The sequence below is a fragment of the Crocodylus siamensis genome, chromosome 3, assembly GCF_052110815.1.
Source record: "Crocodylus siamensis isolate JL-2025a chromosome 3, ASM5211081v1, whole genome shotgun sequence".
NCBI lineage: Eukaryota > Metazoa > Chordata > Crocodylia > Crocodylidae > Crocodylus > Crocodylus siamensis.
This window is the reverse complement of record NC_143397.1, coordinates 19,743,735-19,770,238: the sequence shown is the minus strand read 5'-3', so window position 1 is coordinate 19,770,238 and position 26,504 is coordinate 19,743,735. Positions and strand designations below refer to the sequence as shown.

At 45.4% G+C, this 26,504-nt stretch overlaps 1 protein-coding gene across 3 annotated transcripts in view; it reads right to left on the bottom strand.

The window, feature by feature from the left end:
* NEDD4L (NEDD4 like E3 ubiquitin protein ligase) overlaps window positions 1–26,504 on the bottom strand; it is a 347,734-nt gene that overhangs the window by 319,906 nt on the left and 1,324 nt on the right. The gene's annotated exons all lie outside the window — the stretch shown is intronic.

Below are 26,504 nucleotides of genomic sequence, written 5' to 3'. Positions count from 1 at the left end.
TCTTCCCCCAGCCATGAAGAGTCAAAAGTATATTCCTTCCCCTGAATGCTTTCAAAGGAAGTGACCAGCCCAGGAAGCAGCGGCTTGTATAGATAATCAAAAGTCTAGAGATGAAAGTCTTAGTTATTTGCAGGAGCATAATCTAATGGGAATATGCAAATATGCCTGTACCTAGTGCCCTTAAAGCATTCTTGAGGAGTCCTAGGCTCCAAAACAAACAACGTAAAAGTCTCGTTACAAATGTCAAGCTCCAGGTACATACCACAGAATTTGCACACCTCCACATCCCACTATTCTTTATAGAAACCCTACAATGAAAACAGGAGAAGCTTAAACAATTCACTCAAATTGGCATCATACTTAAGATACAGCCCCTGCTTGATCATGTCTATCAGACACCGTAGCCTGAGATTGGATGCATTTCTCTGGGGTAGGCTTTCCAAAAGTAAACAGCACCTTGCCTATCGGTTAGCACCGACCCGCCCATTTGCACTGCCATTCATTCAGAACAATGATTCTCAACCAGGGTGCTGTAGCAGGCTGGTACCATGAGATCCTGTTAAGGGTCTAACGCTACATGGCCCCTGCATGAGGAGGTAAACACTCTCCTCCCTCCATCCAGCACCTTGCACCTGCCCCAGCTACGCAATGGCAGCTGCAGCTGCTCCTCTGGGGACTGTCACCATTGCTTTCCTCCCCCACCCCCATCAACCCCCATCCCAGTTGCCCCCATGCTCCCAGCACCATACGCTGCTCTGGGTGGGTAGATAGACATGGGACTAGGGCTGCGTTCTGCAGCCCAGCTCACCACCCCCCCCCCACTCCTTCCACACTCCCAGAACTGTGGGGGTGGTCGTCAGCGTGCGAGACCCCAGAGAAGCCACCTCTCCAGATGGAGATGCCTTTCAGGTAGACAGGAGAAGCCAGGAGGGGGTAGATAGTGGAAAGAAAGGAGCAGGGTGGGGTTAAGTCCTGCTCCCACTGCCCTAGCTTGGCACCAGCTAGATCAGTAGTTCTTAACCTTTTCAGCCCCAAGGCACCCCTCCATATCTTTTCTGAATTTAGACTCCAGCAGCAATTCTTAGCTGGGGTGCTGCAAAATTCAGGAAAAGTTATGGAGGGGTGCCTTGGAGCTAAAAGGGTTAAGAAAAAACTACTGGTCTAGAAGGTAAAGTTGAAGGAAGAAGCTTGGTTTTGCCATTGATACTGAAGACTTATTTAAAAGAAAATCGAGTTTTGTTGTTTTGAGAAGCACAGGAATAGAGAAGCCATCCAAAAATTAAAGGCAATTATATTGATGACAGCCATCTTAACACTTCTTCTGAAGGGCACACAGTACCTGGTAGGGAATTCAGGTTTTTTCTGCACCATGATGAAGGTCATGGATTGAAATCTGAATTTCCAGAGATGAGGCATTTCAAACTTGGTAGTTAAAACTGAGGCCATTCCCACATACATATGCACTTCAGCTCATACTTGGAAGAGTTTAATAAACTATTCTTCATATATTAGAGTCCAATATTCCAATATTGAAAATGGATAAAGGAAATTCAGGGTTTGGCGTTTATTCCTGTGTTTTCAAAGAAACTCTCATTTCCCACACAGTGAAAAGAGCAATCTGCCATTTAACATTTAAGGGTAAGGACCCCCTCCCCCCAGCCTCCTGACAGAGATTTTGCTACTTTTCTTTTCAAACAATTCATGAAAGCAGTGTGGCCTACTGTGCCTGAGGTCTTATTTGAATTTAAACTTAACTTAAAAAAAAAAAAAAAAAAAATCAAGAAGGGGGAGTGGGGGAGGGAAAAGAGCCACATGAAAATTCTTAGGAATTAACCCAGCAGCAACAATTAAAGGAATTAAGTAAGGAAGCCTTTCTATGCAGCATTGCAAAATTCTAGATACAGTGAATTGTGATATGAAACTGAATAGTCAATTGTTTGTTTCCAGAAGACTTCATGCTAAATGATTTTCCAAGTATATGGTGCATCGCGGCCAAGTTCTTCTCTCATTCTATTTACATGATCTAACAAGAATGCCAAAGTGCAATAATAATTCTCTGTTGAGAATCAATTCTGACTGCAAAGCCAGCTCAATGACTTGGATAGCAATTAGCAATGCTATGCAATAGGCCAGAGGGCAAGTCTTTGCCCTGTACGTCCTGGAAAAGCCTGCAACAGAGAACAGAGATCTATGCCAGCAATTAAGGAAGGAGGTCCAGCCCCAACACCAGAGATTACCAAACCAAACAGAAAATGTGATTTTTAAAAACACTTGTCCGAATAGTCAGACTTCTCCCGCTGCAATACTATAGGCTTAAATACTATACTAATGCACAGAGCCCAGGAATGACATTTCCAACGCACTGATCTTCCACTTGCATATGTGCCATGGTTCTCAGCAGCTAAGCTAAGGCTTTGGTCAGAAGATAGGCTCTCCCAGAGAAAGTGGCAATATTTGGGAGTGGGAAAACCATCAACCCCCCCCCAGCCCCACCATCTTCTCATCCAACCTCTATACACACATTTTGGTTGTAAAGTGGAACCACAGTATCTCATGGGAGCTGCAGGGCAGCTAGAGAGCCTTGTCCCTCAGTGAAAAAGACATTTCCCAAATTAAGTTTTTCCAGTTCAGAGATTTTTTTTTTTTTAATTTATTGGCCTTGTCACCTACACAGATGCCCTTGCAGGTTTGAGACACAGATCAAGTTTTCCAGCATCTCTGCAGCATCTAGCATTATAGGTCCCAATTCCAGTATTGCTTACCAATGGTGATCCACAGGCTAATGTACTGCAACGCATGTTTGTATTTGACAAATGTCTGGGTGGGACACACAGCACTACAAGAGAACTGAACCTTCTTGGAAAAGCAAAACAATTTGTTTTAAAAGAAGAGGAATTTTCTTGCTATTTGTACTCTGATTTGTTTCTTTTCTACATAGATGACCTGGAAAAAAATCCCTTTAAAAAAGGGAAAAAAAAGAACTTGGGAATATCGAGCCAAATTCTCTACTACTCATACAATATCTAGTGAACATGAAAAAGAAGAAATCCACAGCTCTCTTCCACATCAGGTCTACCATCATTTCCTGCATCACAAACCCCACAAACTCTCCAAAAGAAAGGAGGCAAGGAAGAGCAACTTCCCATTATGCAGGGGTGCTCAATCTCCAGCTTGCAGGCCAAACGCAGCTGGCAGAGCCACCCTATCCTGCCCGCAGGGCTCCCAACAGGTCTGGAAATTTGGCTGTGGGGAAGCAGTGGCCATTAACATGGCCAACCTCTGCCCTGCCAAATTCCCAGACTCCAAGCCCTACACGGCCAGGCAGAGCCATGCCATGCCTCCCAACCCCACCTTTCCCTCCCATGAGGCCAGGTCATATCCCCTTTCCCCTCCCCTGTGGGACTGGATTAGAGGCAGGCCATGCCCCCTTTCCCCCTTCTGGGGCCAGGCCATGCTCCAGTTCCCCCCACAAAGCCTAGCCATATCTCTTTTCCTTGTGGAGCTGAGTCAATCTAGTTTCCCTTGCAGGGCCACCTTCTCTCCCTCTCTTCCCTCTCCCCTGTCCCCACCAGGACCAGCCTGCAGACGAACAGGCCACCGCGAAAGAAGTTGAGCAACACTGTTACAGCATCTTGTTCACTAGGTAGAAGGTCCCAAAGAATTGATGGAATTGTACCATAATAAAGGTACAGTTATCTATTGGTCTCGCTATTGAAATATTCATTGTATAAATATCCTAGTTTAATTTTACTGGGGAAAACTAATTAAGAAAAGGAAGAATGGCCCTTTCGCAGCCAACCCTTGAAGGGCTGCTGGCAGACAAATGCCAAGACAAAGAGGCCCAGAAATATTACAAATACACCTGGATTTTAAAGAGAAGTTTTTCCCTTAAAAAGACGAAAACAGATGCTTGAGAAACCCAAAAAAACAGCAGCAAGTGCATTAGAAGTCAGGCCTGCCTCAGCTTTGATAAGAGGAGGACCAGGACAAGTCTATGACCAAGGTAACAGCCGGTCTATAAGCATGTCTGTTTTAAAAACCCATTTCTTTGTCATTGTCCCCCCCCCCCACACACACACACACACACACACACACACACACGGTAAAAAACAGGAATGCTGTCATTTTAGAGAAATCTGTCTAATTCACTGTATACAACTCATCCCAGAATCTCAAATTGAAGAACCGCATGGGCCACATAGTGGTCGAACCTGCTGAATAAGCATTATTGACACAAAAAGGTACCACACCTGAGCCAACTTTAGGTGCACAAGAATCGTGACACTGCCCCAGAAGGAACTGAAGAGTGTATTTATTCAGAAAGCAGGAAAGGAGACAGAGGTGGAGTTCCCTGGCACCATGGCCATGAAGATCCCATCAACGCCCTCCTAAATTCATTGCACATCAGAATTAAAGAGCAGAAAGTGGATCCTTGCCAACTCTTTCCAGGACACTTCAGCACAGCTTTATTTGGAACCACACTGTTCCTCCCAGGCTCGTGTTCCCTATACTGGGGGGGATGATCCCTGGAACGGGAAGAGCTCAGCCCTGGGAAGGTTTGCAAGCAACCAGTGTTAAGAACAGTAAACAAAATAAATTCAACTTAGATTAATTGGTCTAAAACTCCTACTCATTGCAAGTTAATCAGTTTCCCAACTCTTGTGAGGTCAGAGGCCCATGAGTTCCTCCATCTTTCCAAGAAACACATGGTTGGCCAAACAGTTACAAGTCAAAAGATTCAAACAAGTCCCTTTGCAGGACAGCTTTACAGAAAGTTCATTATATTTAGGGTAATGTTTTACCTGCTTGAGCTGTGCAGAAAGAGTAAGAGTGAAATGAACTAATGATCAAGAAAAGCTACTGTTCAGGTTTCCACTGTACATATAATAGTTCATTAACAGCATATATTAAATACTTCCATTAATAGGCAAAGTCAACGCACCTGGGTCGGCATGAATGTGGGAGCTTTGGCTTTCATGTTTCCAAATACATAGTGCAGTTTCAATGCTGAGAAACTTCTCTACTCCTCATCTGATAAAAAGAATGGTAGTACCTATGCTGTTTACAATCCATCATAGATGATGAGGAAAATTGGGGGTTTGCATGCAATTACACATATTGCCTGAGGACGTTTTCAGCAGATGAGCATGTGGCTCTGCTTTTCACCCAGTTCTGACACATGTTCCCCACCATCAGGCAGACTCAAGAATGTAGGCATTTGATCCTTACTAAATGGTAACATGATGGCAGTTTTAGGATGAAAGAAAAAGAGAGGAGAAAAACCCAGAGCTGGTCTATATGAATTGTAGTGACCTAACCAAAAACGTCAAGTTGCATATACTGATCAAAGTCAACCAATTACTAATGGGGATTTGGAGAAAGGGGCTTGGGACTTAACTCCCACTTGTTGGAACTGCTAACAGCATCAGTGTAGGATGGGGGATAGAGCGATGTACAGCTGTTTGGAAAAATGAAGTAATAGACACTAAAATAAGATCAGGGTATAGTACATTGCAAATAAACAAGAAGGTCTAAAACAATTAAAAATGGCTGGAGTGTGGCCATTGTCCTAACCATGAAGCATATTTGCCAAGCCAGTAAGAAATGGAGATGGTGTGATAAAGGTATCAGAGTCCTGTCTCTACCACCAACATTTTTTAATTCCGTGTCTTGGAATGCAGCTTTGTTTATCCAGCTGTGCAACTACTTCCTTAAAAGTTACAAGATTCACAGGTCACAAATGATAAGCCAACCAACCATGACTTTCCAGGGTGATGGTGTGGCTACCAGACCACTGTTAAGCTATGTCCTGTTTCCAATTTCTACCCTTGTAAACCAAGAGACATTGAAAGTCTGGAGAAGATACAGTAAGTAAGATCTACTGCGTTTGTCTGAGAAACTTAAGGCATTTTTAAAGATCTATGGAGGGAGAAGTTGTCTAATAATAGAGGGCTCCTGAATGTAGCCTATAATAATATAATAAAAGACGTGGCACTTCCAGTTGCGTGTGCGTCTGTCTGTCCGTCACACTCCAGGCCAACTGCGCATACACTGCCCGGAGTCTTATTGACAAGACAAGCACACAGGCAAGGCGAGGCGAGGCAAAGCGGAGGCAGTGGGGACCAAGGTGTGCTCCACCATGGGTAGAGCAGGGGCATGGCACGCAGCCGCAGGGTGCCACGCAAGGATCAGGTGTGGGGCATGTGGGCAATGGCAGCTGGCTGCAGCACGTGGGTGCAGGGCAGGGCAAGGCGCACCCCCCACACCCGCTCCTCACAGGGCATGCTGGGCTGTGTGCCAGCCCTCCCCCCCATGTGGGGATCACCTGCCGGCTGCAGGCATGGGGCACACCAGGGCATGTGGGAAGCTAGCACAGAAGGCACACAGGCGGTGCCCACCGGCTGTAGCACATGGCCACGGGGCAGGGTGAGCCCCCCACGCCCACTCCCCATGAAGCACCCTGCAGCTGCACCCAGCCCCCAACAGGGAGCGACTGCCAGCTGCAGCCGGGGGGGGAGCTAGAGCACAGCCACAGGGTACCATGCGGGGAGCAGGCATGGGGGCGGGGGGTGAATGTGTGGCATGTGGCTGCGTGGGTAGGTGTGTGTGTGTTGAGTAGTTGAGTGGCATGTGGTTGAGTGGGGGTTGGTGTGGGTGTATGTGGTTGAGTGGGTGTGGGGACACACACTGGGTGGGTGTGGGGACACAGTGTTTGCACGGGGGGGATGGGAGTTGTGTGCAGCTGAATGCGGAGCAGTGGCAGCGGATGGTGGTGCTCCTTCCCCACCGCCCACCGTGAAGAAGTCATTCTTCACAGACACTTTGCTAGTGGTATAATAAGATCCACTGGCGACAAACTCAAACTAGAAATAGAGATTTTTTGCTGAGGGGAGTTACACACTGGAACAATGTACCTAAGAATATGACGGAGAACCTATCTTTTAAAGGTCATGATTAGATGTCTTTCCAACAGATATACATTGGGTCCAACACAAGTTTTGGGGCCTGATATAAAAAAATGCTGGGAAGGTTCCCTAGTGTGTGTTATGCGATGCATCAAAGTGGTTCTGTCCAATCATAAAAAGCTATTATAAGGCTCCAGTTCTCACTTGCTTGTCACTTTCCTGAAAAGGTCTGAATAGTTAAACCAGGTTTATAGTGTATCATTTTTATTTCATGAATGTGAATACTTTAAAAGGTACTTTGAGGATGAATTCACACTGGGAATATAAATGACAAAATATAAATACTAAAAATGTTGTGCTTAATATTTAGAGGTTCAGAATAAGGCATGATATGAAGTGGCTGCCTGAAATAGCAAGGGACTGGACCTCATGACACAGGAGGTTGCTACCACTCCTACATTCCTCTGCATCGTGAAATCCCTTCGTTCCCAAAAGCAGAGTGGAATAGCTCCAGAAGAGACGGAGAAGCCCACCCCCTGAACAGCCACTAGCTCACACGAGAAGCAGGAATCCAAAGGTCAAGCCCCTGCTCCAAATCATTTTGTTTTGGACAAAAGTATTTTTTCAAAGATATCCTCCAGCCAGATCTGCCATCTAACCCTGAGTTTTGAAAGGATGCTGTTTAGGCAGTTAGCCAGCTAAATCTTTAAGCATACTTTTTACTTTGTGGATCCCCAATGAGTGATTTTATATCAATTACAATAGACAGTACATGTGGCAGAAACAAGTGGTCCAGTTGGGTTTAGGGCTCATTATCTGTAAAGGCACAAATGCATTATACAAGTCATTCCAACACACATCCCCAAAAGTCTACCTCCCCACACAAACATTGATATCAATATGCCACAGACCAAGTTTGATATTTTTCATATTTCTCCAGCAGCCCAGTTCTGCTCATACTTGTGTTCAAAATTATAGTTGGAGCAGTTATGCCACAGAGGTCAACGGAATTACACGTAATCAGTCAACAGTATAAGCAATGCCATGATCAGGCCCTATAAGTCAAAGTACAGTAGCTAATAACCAGAGGCTTTCTTTTTAGCCAATGCTGAAACCTTAAAAAGGAGCCAATATCGCAACAGTGACAAGCTAGAAGCAAGTGCTCTGTAGCCCACTGGATGACAGGGACCTCCTTTCCCCTGGTATGACGTCTGTTTACATCCAGGTGAGTTACAGACCATTAGACAATAACTCATCACAGATAAGGAGCTAATAAGGACCAGGAAGGAAACGGAAGACTCTCTGAATCTGACTGGAAGTTTGAAACATTAAAAGCAGTTCACGAGAAACTAAATTAGTGGAGAAAAGGACACAAGACAAAACTAACACTACTAAAGATACAACTTGTGAAAAGGAAAAAAAAAGTGTAACAATATTTTTGAAAACTTAATTCCTGCAAAGCAGCACAGTCCACATCAAACACATCCCACATAGTGATTTTTATTTCAAAAAGGGCATTACACTCTAGCACAAATTCCTCTCGTCTTCTACGCTATATACTATGGCATACTGCTTCATGCACAAGTTGGGTGCATTTTTGCTCCATGTCAATAATAACACAGTACCATATTACTGCAGTTGCACAACCCTCTGGATATATTTGCTTTAGAAATGGACTGGGGTCCATTACATAGATCTTTTCAGAGCCCTTTTATCCGAATGGAAGTCATAGGAGCAGAGCTGACCTTCACTGGCCCAGTCAGCAAGGAAGGGTTCTTCTGAAACTTCTCAAAGGCAATTACAAGTAGAAGGGTCAAAGAGTCTGCAGTGGTTCATGCTGTAATGGCTGTGCCTCCTACCACTGCTTGAGCAGACTGTGTGCTGTATTTAGTTTGGACCATGATAGTATATCCCCAGTTATTCAAGACTTGGGACAAGAATGATTAGGTAAGGATGAGAAAGGACACTGACTGTTACAGGAAGTGGGATAGGATGTAGAAATGAGCCCTAGCAATGAAACATCAGCCCAGATCACAACGAGGTCATAGCCCTCAACCTGCAAGTGAAATGTCACTTCAAGTCCTGGACAGCAGCAGAAAAGTCTATGCCGCTGCTGTTATAGTGTGTATTCCAGGTTGGCACATCTCTTGAAGCTTTATGATCACAATGGCCAACCTGCCAGAAATTCTTGGACATTTTAAATAGTTGGGCTTCCCATACCTTGCAAAAACTCATTGATGGAACATTTACCCCTAAGCTGAGACCAGCAAAAAGGCATACTGATAAAAAAAAAAAAAGGCATAAGTCAATGGGAATACAAGTCCTCAGGCAAACAGGCAGCTCATCGCAGCAGGTTCATGAACATTAAACCTTAGATGGAAAGAAAAAGTGTCCAGAATGCCTGAAAAGTCCAGATTTCTTAAAGTGGGTGAAGAGCAATTCTGCTCCTACCAATACTGATAATGATTGTGCTTTTTGTGACTGTGGGTAATCGCTTTGCCGTAACTTGTGAAAGCTTCTCCTAAATTAGAGACAGAGATAGAGACAGCAAGTCATGCAACAGGTGCTCATGGAAAGCACTTGCAGAAGCTTCCATAAAATTACTTCAGGGTGTTTAGGCTGCCCATCATTGTTCTTGGTGTATTTGTGGCTGTGCAGAAAATGGGGTGTGCTGCTTTTCTGCTTTTTTAGCATTACAGCTTTGTAACAGTAACATCAGGTATGAATACACTATAAAGGATTGCTCAATTGTCTTTGAGTAAGAAGCATTAAGACAACATTCAATATTCCAGAGTGGCAAAGTTCACTAAAGAGCCTGGGGCTGAGCAGGGGAACTGCTGTCCCACAGATCTGAGCCTTGTTTCAAGTGTTGCTGTTTAAAACCCACCAGTGACACATTCATATACCCTCAAGCACAAATTAAGTCGTTAAGGCAACTAACTCCCTTGCTTAAAATTTGAAAAGTCAAATCCCTGGAATCAAAATGAAAGACAACAGAACAGCTTTCTTGATGCTCCCAAATAGGCTTTTATAGCCCACAAATCTCTGGAAACAAAGGACTGACAATCCAACAGGCTGAAGGTTTTGACAGTTATAACATTTGAATGGCTATAAAAATAACAGGCTGCATATGCCCTAATTAACAATTAACATATTAACTACATCCATGGGTTGGCACAGTAACAGTGGAAAAAATCTGCTCTGGAACTTGTCTGGTAAAAGTTCTTATTCTAAAAGTCATCTCAAAGGTCAGTTTGTAGGCTCCAAAGCAACAACTGCTGGCTCAAGTAAGATTTTTATGCTGCTACTGTCTAGCTCACAGAGGAAAGCTATCTGCCCTGAGCCTTTTTTTGGAAGGGTGGCTTACCGATCCAATAAATAAAGACTGCTCTAATCAGATTGTTGAATATAGTAATTAAAACTTAATCTATGCAAGTTTCCTCACTAGTAATACCACATATAAAATGCATACATGGAAAAAGCTTCAGGGTTGTTGGTTGTGGCCATGTTGGTCTACGGACATAGGCAGACAGGGTTACTTGGGTAAATGTGATATCTTTTATTAGACCAACTAAACATTTGGAAAAATTGTTCTTTGCAAACTTTTGGGCACAAACACCCTTCCTTCAGGTCTCCCTGTGCCTGAAGACGGGCATTTGCACATTTAGCCAAAGAACCTTGTCTACATGGAAAACCTCACATTTCTTAGTCTCCCATACCAAAGAGCAAAATGTGCTTTGTCAAAAAGTTTAATTGGCACAAGCTAAGTTTTGCCCACCTGGGCATAGAAGAATTCAGAAACCCTTTTTGCCAACGGGCTGCACCACTTACTGCCCTTAGATAACTGCAGTAGGCTTGTACTCCGGTAAAGCTTCAGCTGACCTCATTAGGGCCAGAGCGCCCAACAGTTCCCTTTTCCATGGCAATGGTTAAATTAAAGCAGTGAGCACACAGAAAAGGTTAAGTACTGTAAGGTCTTCTGAGAAAGTACTTGCTATTTGAATTGTGCAGTTTGAGAATACTGACTGCATGATACTGTCAGGTACGTAGGGACCCGAAATCTTCCTAATCAATTAGGGTTCAAACTCCGCAGCATGTAAGAACCAGGTCCCTCCTTCCCCCATCCCACCCACACAACCTAAATAACACATGAAATCAAGTACATATTAGTCTGAAGTTACAGCAAATCAGACCATTTTTAATATCATAATTCCCTGAGGTATTTCCACAATGCAATAAATAATTAAATTTCCTCCACCATCAAATGTCCTCTATCCCTCAATAAAAAAACCTACCAGGTCATCTACAACTCATCTTTGTGGTTAGGCACTTTAAAAGCATCTGTTAAAACTTTTTTTTTTTTTCCTTAAAACTTCAGCTCCAGTATTTTGAGGAGCAGGGGTGCCAAAGTTATAGCGCGTGGAACAATTTCACCTGGCCCAAAGGGCTCCGAGAGGAGTCAGGAATTCGAGGTCAGGAGCACGGCGGCAAAGCCCCACCGGAGATGCGTGCTGGCAGACGATGCCTGCGTTAAGCCCTCCCCACGAGATGCCCCACAGTCTGGATTCAGCCCAGGGGCCCGGATTGACACCCCTGTTTTAAAGCAATAAAGAGATGACCCAGGAAACTACACACCCACTTACCTCAACTTGAATCCTGGATAATATAATGGAATTGGTTAATCAAATAATTAGCTAGGATAGATTATAATTCATTGCAATCAGCAGGGTTTCATGGAACCCTTGTCAACAAGCATGTCGTCTTGTAGTGACAGAAATACACATCCAGACAACAAAGGCAAATCTGCTCCTGTGGTGTTCCTGGATTTCACCAAGGGAGGGCTCCTTATAAGCATCACAAATTCAGCACAGTTAGCCGCGAGACACTGGAAGGGGCAGGCTGTGCTGCAACCCGCTGCCCACGCAGCCCTGCCATAGGCATGGGTTCCACGTGGGCAGGGGCATGCAGGGAGAGGATCACAGGTCCTACCCGGGCCACGGCCCCACACGGTTCCCACCCCAAGATCCCAGACATGGCCCCAGACACAGCTCCCCACCTGCCCACAACGCTATCCTACCCACAGAGGCCCCAGGATTGCCGGGCAGCGACAACACAGGGCTGGGGACCATCGCAGAGCTGCAGGACTGGGGCAGAGGCATGGTCCACTACCCCCCGTGACAGGCACTGGTTCTGCCAGCAGAAACAGTCGCGGCTCTGCCCCAGCCCCACGCTGTCACTGCTCAGCGGTCCCTGCATCTCCACAGAGAACGGCAGGACTGGGATTCTGGGGCAGCGACAGCATGGGGCCGGGGCCTGGGGCAGAGCCGTGATCCACTCCCTGCCCGTGGAACCTGCGGCGTGCGGGCAGCGGACTGCAGTTCTGCCTTGGCCCCAACCCCGCGCTGTCACTGCCCCGTGATCCTGCACACCCCACTTCCCAACACCGCTCCCCGCCCACCCGTCCCCACGCAGGGAAGTTTGGTGGACTCTTGCAAGGGGGTGGGAGTGTGGACCCAGGCCCCCATGGGCAACATATAGCACAGCTTGCATGGGCTGAAACTCACTTCCTTAGATGTGAAGACAAGCCATGCTGCAAGCAGAAGAACGCATCCCTCCCCCTCCCACCCCCAGCATTCCTGTCAACCTGACCTACAAGAAATTTTCCCTATCCCCAAATCTATTGACCAGCCCTGCCCACCCATTTTGCCCCAGACGCTGCTGCACCCGTGGCCCTGCCTGCGTGGGTCCCACACCTAGCAGTGGGTGCAGGGCCAGGTCTGGCAGCTGCAACAGCTGGAAGAAGCTGCTGCCAGCAGAGCTGCCAGGGAGTGAAGTCCAGCTGCCACACTGCCCCAACCCCGTCGCGTGCCCGGGGTGGTGGGACCCGCTTGCATGTGCCGTGGCCCGAGCTGCCTCCACACCTGGGATGGGTGGAGCTGAGGGACCTGCTGCAGACCGGACAAAACCCATTGGTGGGCTGGATCTGGCCCCTGGGCCATATTTTGCCCACCCCTGGTCTACATACTGCTAACCTACCCTGCCTTCTACTTACCCTCACATCTCTCACCCTGTCATTGCAGAGCATTGGTGGAACCTTAGACTTACCAATTTTCAGCTTGTGGCAGTCAATAATTTAATTTCCTGAGGACTGAAATGCTTGAGATTTAAGTTTTAAACTAAACAGTATGTCTGGGTAAAACCTAGTTGTTAAAGATATATAGACTATCGGGATGGATCGTCTCTTTTGCCCTTAACTCTAGGAATCTGTGACGCATGCAGCAGGAATGTGTGTGAACCAGGAGGAAGGGGAGGAAGAAAAGCATTCCTCTGGTTTACAACTGAGCAAGCTGACACCTTCCACCTCCAACTTAAACGGTCACTTCTGTCAGGGACCCAACCTGGACCAGAGAGACTCACCTCCATTCAGTTCCTTTTTTGCTCAGCTGTAGAAGAGAAACAAGTGAGCTAAGCAGGATCTGATAAGGAAATTGAAGCGAATAATCAGCCACATTATTTTGGCCAAAAGCCTGCCTAAATTAGAGCTGTCTCGGGGATGGGGATGGGAGAGTACATGTTGAAATCAGCTGCAGTAACAAAGATGGAAGTGTCATCTTTTAGGAGGAAACAAATAAGCAAGCTCCATTTCAGTTTAGCAAAAAAGGGGTAGAATTTTATTTTCACACACTGCAAATATGAGGTAGGTCAGGGTTGATGGTCAAAATAAATACTGGTAGTAGTGGATAGCCAGAAATGCTTCCATTTCTTCAGAATGAAATTTCTTTAACATTTTAAAAGAAGCTAGGCTATTCTCACTGTATTGCAACAACTCTGAAACGAAATCCAAAATTTTGATAAATATGTTGTCCCCCTCTAAAAGGTTCTGGATCCGATACCCCACTTGCATGACAGAGGAAAGGAGGCAGGAAATCTTCCCTCAAATGGCTCTCCAAACACCTTCCACATCCCATCTTTCCAGGATTACATTCCCACCCATTTTATTTCAAAGAAATAAGTGATTCCTTATTTCATTCCCAGTCCCAAGACAACCATCACAAGGAGCCTAGCACTGAGCTCTCCAAAGGGATCAAACACCAAATGCAATCAGCTGTCTTGCAGCTTTAAAGATTCATTTCTTTCCCTTCCCTCCTAAAAGCTCAAGGGATATGGAGAGCCATCATCCACAATTTTGAAAAGAATACTAGAATTGAAACCAACCTCATTTGTTTTTTTAAAACAATTAAAGCACAGGATACATATCCTGGTTTATTTTCAGCCTAAAGCCAGAGCTATTTGAAAGCCTAAAGCCAGAGCTATTTGAAAGTGAAGTTGCCAAGTTAAAGAAAAGAAAAACACAACATGACCGTACACAAGTTTTTTGTGCTTGTGTGCTGTATTAAATAATTAAAAAAGTGTAATGGTGTGAATGACACCAGTAAAACAACAATTTGCTTTCACAATGGAAGTCATAGGTCAGGAGGTGCACCAATCCAAACTGGCAAGTATAAATTTAGTTGCAACACCTTTGTTTTGATGTGCAGTTACATACATGCTGTGCCTCCACCTCCTGCCTCCATTCTCACAACCCAGTACAGTTTTTGAAGACTACAAGAATACTGATCTCATTCCAATATGCAATCACATTCTGCCAGATTTAAGGCAGAAATAAGGAGGGAGAAAACAACACACACAGCTGCAATTACACATGCTGCTTTTGTTGACCGTTCAGACTTGAATCCAGGCCACAGAGAGAATTTCTATATCTCAATCTCGGTTTAAAAAACTTCAACCACACCAAGCAGGATTCAAGCACAATCAGCCTTCGCTGTATACTTCTAAAAAAAAAAAAAAAAGCAGAGTTTGCTGGTAGACTGCTACTTTGCATATTACAATCTATTTGTACACCTTTCTTACTTTTGCTGGAGAGTGAACATTTTAAAATTCAAAACTTAGCAATTATCGAGAAACCTAGGATATCAAAAGCAGCATGATGGTGGTGAAGTATTTTTGAAAAGCTACAGCTTTCTTAATTCTAGCTGAAGGTAAACCCCTACTGCAGGGTTTAATAATGAAATGGCAGCTGCTCAACTGCTAAATTGACTGGAGCTTGCCAGTAGTAAAACTGCATTCCTCTCTCCTGGTGTGCAAGCCCCAGAAGTCTTTTAACCTGCCATCCACATTCTTAAAAAGGTCCTTTGCAAATAACAGAATGTTGACAAAAATGAGGTTTGTTCCTTTTAAAATAAAAGAAGGTTGCTTTGTGCATTTGTTTTAAATGCTACAGTAAAATCCTCATATTCAAAGCAATTAAAAACAAACATTTAAAGAGGAAACAAGCATGAAAGCAAAAGAAAAAAAATGATAAAAGGAACTTACAAAAATAAGTAGGATTTGCTCTGTAAATTGCCAAAGTGAAACTCGAGGGTAGTGAACAGATATAGCTTCTGCAAAAGAGTTAAAGAAATACACACCGTTTTTGCACCTATGGTTTAGTAACAAAACCTCAATTGTTATAATGTAATGTAGCAGTAATCCAAAACACACTGTGTGATCAAGTGGGAGGAGGAAATGGAGATTTTAAGTCTATTTACCAAAAACAAAAAAAAGTACGCCCCTTACAGTGTTGGCTAGTATTTCTGTCTGTACCTTGCAGGATCCCGTATCACCTGAATTTACTAAACTACATTAGAAGAGGATGGTCAATCAATCAGCAGGTTTAAAAGGTAGCTTCAGGTCTAAGCCAAGCAGCTTCCAAAGTTCCAGGCAGATGAAGTAAATGCACTCTTTCTCCTTGCATCAGCAACTACGCGCAACACCCATATTAACCATCAAACAAAACACATCCCTAAAGAGCCAGGCCCACAATATTGTTGGATGCCTTCAATAGACATACAACGTACAGTTACAGAAGATGCCGTATTTGGGGTTCTACGCCCACATTTACTTCCCAGGGAAGCAGCAGCTGTGCAGAAATGAAAATAATGTTTCCATTATTTTTCTCATTATGCAGTGCCCTCCAATGGCCAGTCTATGAAATGATTCTTGAAATAATTTCAGACCAAGCAATAGGAAGGGAAAAGATAGAGAAGATCTGCTTGAAAAAGGAGCTTAAGAGCAACAGGAAAACCAACCAAGAGACAACCAGAGCAGACCCTTGCCCCCAGGCAAGAAGAGCCTAGACAAGACACTGGAGTAAAAGATAATGGTTGGTCCAACAATAAAAAGCCACATCGTAAATGCAACAAGCCACACAGCTATTTGGGTTGCAATATACATTAAGATAGCATTTTACTTCCTAGTGCTACTGACACCAACAGACCAATTACTCATTAAAAGCAAATTAAAATGCAAGACTTTGAAAAAAATCCAAAATTACTGTACTACTGAGACAATTCCAACCTAGTAATTTTGTTATTATGTCACAGCAAGAAAATAAACATGTGTAATCATTTGCATCCTTCACACGCACAGAAGTGTCATCTGCTTATTAAATGCAAACATCCAGTACTACTCCTCTTCAGAAGAAAGTCTTGATGCAAGATGTCAATTCTCTATCCAAAACTCTTTATATAGAGAGGGAAAATTTGTGAAGCTACAATAATAAACTAGCCTTTAAAGTAGTATGTTAAAAATATTTCCAGTGTTGAGAAAAGATGGAGACTAAGAATGAAAGCATTAGTTATTTCTGGGAAGTCTATGATTGAAGCTACCACCATTCTTCTCATAGCCGCTACCACCATTCTTCTCACAGCCTCTGTATTTTGCATTTGCCAGACTTTCCAAAAGTCTTCCCACTGGTCAAGTACCCAATCTCTACTGAAAAGTGATTTATTTTGTGGAGGAGCTACTTCAAATTTTAAAAAGTTGTGTTGTTCTTTTGGGAGGAAGGGGAGAAATGTACCTTTCCCATTACTCTTTTTAAACACAACTAAAAAAAAAACCATGCACCCAAAAGAAAAAAAAAATTAAGCAAGTTCTAATCATTATTTTGCTGTGGTTCTCTTAATCCAGCCTGACAAAAAACCAACTTGTCAGATAACGGTAGTCCCAAGGTAATGCAACGGTCACCTCCTAACACATATTTTGACCACCATTACAAAATTGGGAGCAGAAGCATTATCAAAAGTTTCCATTTCTACTTTAAGGAAGATCAGCCCATACAGACAAAAATCCAAAGACAACAATTCAAGGAGGGCAAGAGTTCCTGTTAACTAAAAGATTGCTTCTCCATAAAAACTAGTTTGGTTTAATATGAGTTAGTTAAGCCAGCAGAACACCTTCCCATCAGTTTACTTACTCAGCAATTTGAAAACAGATTTTAGTTAAACCAGAGGAATCTGTGCATAGACAAGGCCTGCACTGTCCTGTGTGCAGATGCGCACACTTCACATGTATGCGTTTGCATGCACATTTTTTCCTGTTTCCGGTCTATATTTCTGGTTAAGCAAACGGCACTTGAGGTCAAATGACTTCTGCCTTACTCCCCGCTCTCCAGGTAGTATCTTGTAAAAGCTTACAATTATCACATGCCTTTGCTCCCTCCCTTAATGTGGCCTGAACTCTGTCTGACATATGGATTATGTCAACCAACAGACTAAAGCAATGGAAGGTACTATGACAGCAAATGCTATTGTTTTTCTGGTTAAAAAAGCAAAGTGGGACTGGAAATCACACAAGTAGAGGTTCTCTCAGGTGTTTAAACTGAAAGATGCATGTATGCCATTAGACAAATCATACAACACTGCACAGAATTGTTCCACCCGTGTGTCTGGAACATTTTAACCATATTTTTTGCGATTCCTAGCTAGTAAATGTTCCCCCTTGGCCCAAGAGTATATATAACAACAAATGCAATAAAAATAAACTAGGTTCTTTTGAGAACAGCTTTCCCTGGGTAGAATGGCATTTCAACTTCCCACTTGATGACTATTACAGGTAAACAGGCAGCTTAAGAAAAAGAAGAGCTGACAAATGCGTACAGTAGCCCTGATGCTTTTAGGACAGGAAGCTAAGCAACCAATTTTGAGAGCAGATTTGCAGGAAGTTTAGGCATTCAGTGCATGCAGGCTCATTGTTTCCTATTGTCCAACATCTCATTCCCATCCACCTCCAAGCACCACCGGGCAGATCATTGGTACAAGCAGTCAGGGCTGTAAATGGAGCTCTGACGAATGACACCAACTCAGCATCTGCTCCCATAAGTTACATATTAAATGATAAATGACAAATCTCACTAAGTTTTAACAAGATCCTGACTGGGTTTGGTGATTTTTGCTGCCTACTTTTGTCTTCAGTGCACTGAACTCTGCCCCTCAGACAGCCTGTGCACTTAGCTCAACTTAGAAGAGGCATTTACATTTAACGTGGTGGTCATGGTACCTCACCCGCCATGTAAGGGCTTGTGTTTACTGCTGTTAGCTCAAACGTTTTTGCCTCTAAACCTACTCAAGTTGACACACACCTCCAATTTAAAAGCAACTGCACCCTGTTGGCCCACCAGTACAAGAGTGGGTTTTTATCTCAAGCATTGCTCAGCTCAAATTAGTAATTCTGTGCAGCAGCTCATTACAATAATTCATCATCAGCTGCTAATCTAATCACTGCTGATCTTCAGGGTGGTGACTCTGCTCTCCAAAGACCTGGAGAGCTGAGTTAGCTTGAATAGAGTGACTTCAGTTAACGAATTAGACCCAACAGTCACATGAAAAGCAAGCACCTGTAAACAGGTGATAACCCAAATTTTAAAATATTGAGGCCAAAAACATCTCTTCCAACAAGTCAAGAGGTTCTCTCACCCCTGAATGGATTAAGAGAAACATTTTCCTGGTAATTTAAAAAAAACCCTTGCTAAATCTTCTAAAGTTGCAGATCTACCATGGAAAGTGAGGAATGGGCCCATACTCAAGTGTTCAGCTCCGCAGCCAAAAGGCTGAGGAGTTTGGGTCTGGTTTTGATTCAGAGGCTAAAAACTAATCCAAGTAACATGACACATCCATACTCACACTTCATACATGCTCCCACTTGAACAAGTTCAGATCTATTTACTATGCAAGGGATAAAACCTTACCACTTAACCTCTTCTGCTAAAACCCTCCAGGTGTTGCTTACCTCCTCTCCCCACCCTGGTGGGGAAGAGAGAAAGAAGAGGGGAAAAAAGAAAGACAGCACATATGCGAACGGATATGGAATCAAGGAAACAAAGAAATTCAGCTCTGGAAGAAGATAAAAAACTAATAATTAAGAAAATGAAACTAGACATTTAATGCAAAACTGCAATTTCAGTATTGGTCACTGGAAGTGAGAACTCGTATTCCTCAGGATCTAAAAAGAGCCAGAGATGGTCAGAACTTGTGTTCAATGCAGTTATGAAACCAGCTGGAAAATGTTTCATCTTATGTAATCTTTTAAACTGCATTTCACACGCACACTGAAACCTGTGCGGCTCCCTTGATTGCTAATGGTCCAAGTGATGCTGTGAAGTGCAGGCAAGTGACTTCACGAGATGTTGCTACAGAGCAAGAGAACTACCGAAATCAGGTAAGCCTCCAAGGTAAAATTCAACCTTTGTTCCCACACACATCAACAACTTACCTCATAGTCTCTTTCTTTTATTGGAGCTGTTTCCATTGTTTGCACTGCATTTTAACTCAGTTTTATTGCCATGTAAATCATCTAAAATTTGACCATGACTTTTTAAAGTGCACTCTTTCATCTGACAGTCCAGGGGCTCCAAGATACAGGCTAAGTTAGCTGGTATTCTCCATCACATCTGAAAGGCATTGGTTTTTATTTCTAATTGCTAGTTCATGGCTTATTTAAAAAAAAAAAAATGCAGTCACAGAGGTTCCTACGATCCTAGAAACACAGCTTACTGCCCGTTTCCTACACACACATGATTAACCAGGTCCACTTCCTGAGACTTAACAGAGGGAGGGAATGACAGAGCACCAGGGAAACTAGAATTTGACTTGCATTGTATTATATTTAGACATATCTCCTGAGGCAGCACAATAATTTCACCTACACTACATCCTGTGCAACAGTTCTTAAGGCATTGCTGACACCAGCTCTCTCGAGCTGCTCAGCAACTGTACAAATGAAGGAGGCAATTAAAAACCAGGCAAGTTAATTCCAACCTGAAGGCAAGAACACAAAGGGTGGAGGAAGCACAGCACAAAGACAGAGGAAATGTTAAAGCCATGTGGGAAAACACAGCCAGAAAAATACAGTTTTCTTCCATGTGTGAAAGCTATTGTGATACAGCGTGTCCTTTTCCTCCACAGAGTTTTTGAACAAGAAACTATAACACCCCTTTCTTCTAGGCAGGTCTTTACAAAAAGAGTGCAGCAACGTGGTGAACCGTCTTTGAGCCAAGTTTTGTTTTCTGTTACACCTGTGAAACAAAAGTCGATTTCTGGTAGGAGAACGGGAGGTGCATGCATGGAAAGAAAGGGATAAATCCTGTCCTTAGTGTGAAAGAACTGGACCAAGATAGCAATCTACTAGCACTAACTGTAAAAAAAAAAAAAAAAAAAGAAAAAAGAAAAGATGGAACGGCTGGATAGCCATTTGTCACTATGATTCGAGGGCATGCAGACCTGAAGGCATACGACCCAGAAGATTAAGGGCCCTTGTAAAGGCCACAGTGCGGTTTCTCCACTTAAATCAAAACTGCAAACAAAAGTCTCTCTCTATCATTTCTACAAACAGGTAGCAACGTTCTCCACCTATTACTTCACAGGAGCAGCTTCCACTTCCACGGAAGCAGAACAAATTGGGCGTCTATATTAGGTGAGCACCGACAGAGATTTTGGGGGCTGATACCAATAGCCAATATTTAAGGAGGCATATCGGCCAGTACCGAACTGATATCCAATACTGCCTCCTGTTGTGGTAGAAGGGGTGGGAAGGGGCAGGCACCATCTGGCAGAGTGGCGGGGCAGCTCCCACTGCTGCTTGCACCCCAGGAGAGCGGTGGGGTGCCTGCAGATCTGCGCAGGGCGGGGTGGGCTGGAGCTGGCGATGCACGGAGCTCTTCTTGGCGGGAGCTGGGCTTGGAGCAGGCGCTGGCGGTGCTGGGAAGGACTGCAGCCACCCCACAACTCACTGCCACTCTGCTCCTAGCACCGCCACCGCCAGGCACAGCCCGGCTCCACGTCCCACCTCCACCCACGCGCTGGGAAGAGCTGAGACTCCCCTGGGCTGGCAATGGCGGTGGCACTGGAAGCGGCGCTGTGGCGAAATCTGGGGTGGAGGCAGCACCCACCCAGCACCTGCTCCGAGGCTCTTCTGGCACTGCGTAGTGCTCTTCACGGTGGGGGTGGGCTCGGAGCAGGTGCTGAAAGGGGGCTGTAGCCATCCCAAATATCACCACAGCTCCGCTCCCAGCGCCACTGCTGCCGCCAGCCACCCAGCGCAGCCTCGGCTCTTCCCAGCGCGTGGGTGCCGATGGCACATGAAGCCAGGCTGTGCCCGGCAGCGGGGCACTGGCAGCAGAGCTGCGGCGAAACCTGGGGTGGCTGCAGCCCCTCCCAGCACCGCCGGTGCCCGCTCTGAGCCCTGCCCCTGCTGAGAAGAACCCAGAAGATCCCCACGCAGCCCCGGCTCCAGCCCACCTGCCAGCCCCATGCGGATGGGGGGAGGGGGCACACGCCTCCCACCCTCCTGGGGTGCAAGCAATGGCAGAAGCCACACCCCCGTGAGCTGTGCCTCCGTCCCACGCCCCCAACCCCTGAGCAGTGCCTGCAACTGCCCCCTCCCTGCCTCACCGTGCAGGCTTTGATCTGCCCCCCACCCCAAGCTGCCAACCAGAAACCTCTGCCTAGCAGAGACCTGGTGACCCCGGGACTGTTCCCTGCCTCCCTCTGCCCAAGAGTGCAATGTAGATAAGAAAGGGGCAGGAGAGAACCACTAGCGATCACCCCCGTCTTTGGGGCTGGGCTGGATCCTACTGCACCCTGCAATTTCAGCAACACAACTGGAGCAGCCAGAGGGTGGGAAGAAGTGGCCGGAAAAGTAGGGAAATGGCAGTGGCAGCAACGGTAGGCGATGGCGGGGCAAGTGGCAGCAAGTGGGCAGGTGAGAGCAAGCAACAGCTGGGCAGTGCTGATGAGGACCCAGGATGGGGCAGCGGGATCATGGGGCCCCACTGGCCCTGGGGCATCAGCACAGGCCCCACACCATGCCCAACTGTCCATGCGCTCCCATCCACCCACTCACTGCCACTTGGCGGTGGCAGCAGTGGTAGGCAGAGGCATTTCCCTACTTTTCAGGCTGCCACTGCCACTTCTTCCCACCCACTGGCTGCTCTGGCTGCATTGCTGACACTGCAGGATACAGTAGGAGCCAGCCCAGCCCCAAAGACAGGGGTGATCGCTAGCGGTTCTCTCCTGCCCCCTTCTTAGCTACATTGCACTCTCAGGCAGAGGGAGGCAGGGAACAGCCCCGGGGTCGCCAGGCCTCTGCTAGGCAGAGGTTTCTGGTTGGCAGCTTGGAGTGGGGTAGGGCTGGGTAGGCCTTGCTGCTGTGGCTGCTGGGTCCTGCCACCACTGGTGCCTTGTCATGTCTAACAGGCAGCCAGGGACAGATAATTAACTTGGGGCTGGATCCACGCAGTGCTGCCCGGGCTGTGCTGGCTCCTGCTGCCTTCTGTGGTCCAGGTCATGCAGCTGGGAACTCTGTGGTGCTGGAGTAGCAGGCAGGGGCAGAGAAGCAGCAGCAGCAGAAGGGAAGGTAGGGAAGTGGCAGGAGAAAGGCAGCAGTGGCAGGCCAGAGAGGGAAGTGGTGGTGCCTGCAGTGGGCAGGCAGGCAGAAACAGGGCCTGTGCCATACCCCGGGGCCAGGAGCGCTGGAAGGGGTGGCAGGTATGTGTGGTGGAGGCGAGGGGTGGGAAGGGGTGTTCATGGGGCAAGTCCCATATGCACACCACACCATACACGTCCCCTCCTTGCACTGCCATACACACAAACCGCCATGCATAACCCATCCCCTCACACACACCAGCCACCCTCCCCCTCCACACATGCCACAATCCTCCCCAGCCATCCCTCCCCCCACAAACCCCATACCTACCCACATCCCACATATCCACACACTCACAACCACACGCTCCCTCACCCCACATACATACATACCCACACCCTCTAACACCAACCCCCCACCTATCTACCCCAACAAACCCCCCCCCCACCCACATCCTTCCACAGACAGGCACCCCCACACAAACCTATTCTCACCCACCCGCAATATACAACCATAAGACTTCGTTTTAAGCTATTGCATGATCCCGTCTAGGTACACTACATAAACACATGTAAAAATCAGGAGAAAAATATTTTTTGAAATCAAATGAATGAATGTTATAGTAGATGTTTGATTTTTAGAATATAATTTGGTATTTTTCTGTTTCCAAGATGGCACACCTTCTTGCTGAAAGGAGTGCTTCTGGGGGCATGGGGAGGAACGTCAGGTGGCAAAGGCCAGGGCTTAGGGGCTGGGACTTCTGGTTCCAAGATGGCAAACGGAGTGGGGCACCTGTCAAGGGGCAGGGCTACCCATGCAACCCTTGACAGCCTGTCAAAATCTGGTAACCAGCCCTCCAGCCAAAATAATTGCCTGCCCCTGATCTAGCTACATGCAGCACAGGGTGGGAGAGAGATAGCGCTTTAGGTAGGACGCGTAGGTAAGCATGTCAGCTACCCTCAGACTAGCAGATATAACCATGGATTCCTGTGGAAGAAGAGCTCTCAGCAGTATATACAAATGCCTCTAGTAGCATCCAAATATTTTACTATGTCAAAAAAATCTGCTCTCTAAGTATTTATTTTTGGGGGGGTTTTGTGTTTTTTTAAATAAATACCCCTCTCATATATTTAAACTGATTTAAGCAAATTGCCACAAAGCAGAAACTCTGCTGGTTTAATGAAGTCTGACTTTCAAAAACGTTTTAGTACACATTTACTATGTTCCTACTTGCGTTTATTTAATTACTTGAAAAACCTGAATGCTCTTCCGTGTGGGAAATGTCCATAGAAAGTGACAGGCACTTACATAAAGACATGTAATAACTGAATCATTCCAAAATGTCACCAGTTGGAAACCTCCACAACTGTGTGAAGTCCTGTGGCTTTGGCATTAGGTGGGGAGAGTGAGCCCCTGGCCTAGTGTGCATCACAGCAGACATGTGGGAATGGGGAGGCATGATGAGGGGCCAGAGTCAAACAGGCAGCGAAGACACGGCTGCCAGTTAAAAAATATAGCTTTTATTGAACAAGCAGTGCAAGGGAGCTCAAAGATACAGAGGTGCCAACAGAACGGTGGGGAAGGAAACAGGGGTGAAGGAAACAGCAGAATTCTGCCCAAATGCCAGAGCAGCCAGTCCCAGGACAAGGGTGAGAGGATAGAGGGATGCAGCGTGGGATGCCTAGACAACTAACCCGATCCATGTCATGGAACATTTGGTGTCTACCGATAAGACTGAATCAGTTCACGGTAAGATGGTTCAAAGCAGTACATGATTTCCCAGGTACACTTTTGAACAGTTCCAGGCAGCTTTAAACTGGTTTAACAGTCTTGCATGTCTATCTGCTGGAGGTTTGAACTGCATTTGAACTACTCATGTCCTTGAGCATAAGCCTTGCAAACACTCATGCACTTGCTTCATTTTTGTCATGTGAGCACTCCTACTAAACATCACAGCACCACTATGTGAAGAGAAGTTAAACCTGCGCTTAACCATTTGTATGATTTATTACTATGTATATGGGAAGCCAGTAAGTGCGTCACACTTAAATTTGTTATGAACTTTTTTTTTGATAAGCAAGTACTAGGAGTACCAAGAATATCTAAACAAAACACAAACAGTAAGTGTAAAACAGAAATAGCCTTCGCTGCACAGAACTGAAGACCATATTTCAAGTTGTTATAGAGGCAGAAAAAGCCATTGTTGCAATCTAGTAAGTCTGCAAAAGACGGATGGCTCTGGCAATAAGACACAGGTCCATTCACTTAGGACCCAGGTGATGCCTGCCCAATTGTCTACATGCAACTAGAATAGCCCATGATGCCAGGCTGCTTCATGCACTTGTCATATCTACAAACAAGTACCTTGATGCTCTCTCCCACCCCAGCCCTCCTCTTTGGGAGCAGCCTCCCATAAATATCTACAAGCTATTATCCTCCTTCAAATGCCAATGCTTCTCCTTTACCACCCAGCCTACAAAGACTTGACAACAATTAGCCTATTGATCTACTAAACCTGTATCGTACTGACCAATGCCATTTCACTGTTTCTTTGTGCTCCCTCATCTGCATTCATTTGTCATTTCTCGGTTTATACTTTCATTGTGATCTTTTTCGTGCAGCACCATCTTTGGCGAGAGCCTAACCTAATGGTAGCCTGTCCCAGGGCTGCCAATCAGCCCAAATAAATCACAGTTAAAAGGATAACCTCAGCCCAGTTCCTAATGGATAGGTGTGCTTCCCAAAGTCACCACAAAAAATGTGGTATTGCTCATTCGTGTAGCAATGCCACAACCTTGGGAGAAGGGCCAGAGACTGAGTACAAATAAAATGTGTACTGTCATCATTTTGTGTATCTGACTGACATATGGGAAGGATTTCTCAAGATGAGGACTACATCATCATACAGCACAACCCGTATCTAGTCCCAATTGATAACTCCAGGCACTACCACAAAATCTACCACCTTCTCACCCCAAGGTGGAAGCCAGCTAAGGCAGAAAGGCAGCACACTATCGAGTGGTACACACTGTGATGGACCGTATCTGTTTAGTGGATACAAAGAAAAAACTCAAAAATCCAAGTCCCTTCACAAGCATCAGTATTTAGGAGGGAAGAGAGAGGTAAAGCCACAGAAACTACAACATTTAAAACTTCAGTCTTCAGCCACCTCCTCTGGATGCAGCAAGGTTCTTCACAGGCTTTTGTGAAGCGAGGTGTTAGCTAGTATCCTTCAAGACAGGACTGAACGCAACATCCATGACCTGCGTGAAGTATTGCATGGTACGGTATTGTTTCCTCAGCTCAGAAATGCCATGCAGCATTACAGTAACAGTCAATGCAGGAATCTCCAAGCCTTTTACAGTTCAGGCTACAAAGGAATCGTGGCTCTCTGGATTGCTCTGGTGACCGTAGAGACGTTGAAATAGACGGGGGTCAACAAAACAAGGAAACAAGTTGAAAAATCATTGTTCCTGAGGATTAACATACAGCCTAGCGGACTTGTTTTCACATCAGGACTTCCGACAATAAACAAGAGAGGAAAGGAATTGCAGAGACTCTAGTTAGATCAAAATCATCTAACCGTTCTTCTCATGGATCCTCTTCTCCCCAAATATAGGTATGCACAAAGCATTTTTGATCAAATCACGTTCATGGCTTTATGCGCATACAGATCAACCCACTTCTCTTCTCCCCAAATATGTAGGCACAAAATATTTTTGATCGAATCGTGTTCACAGCTTTGTACATGTACAGATCAATCCACCCTCAACACAGCAGCACCTACACAAAGAGCAGCCTCCCCTCCGGTTACAATACGACGTATAGTCCCCCGGATTAGACTCCATCTGAGCAACAATG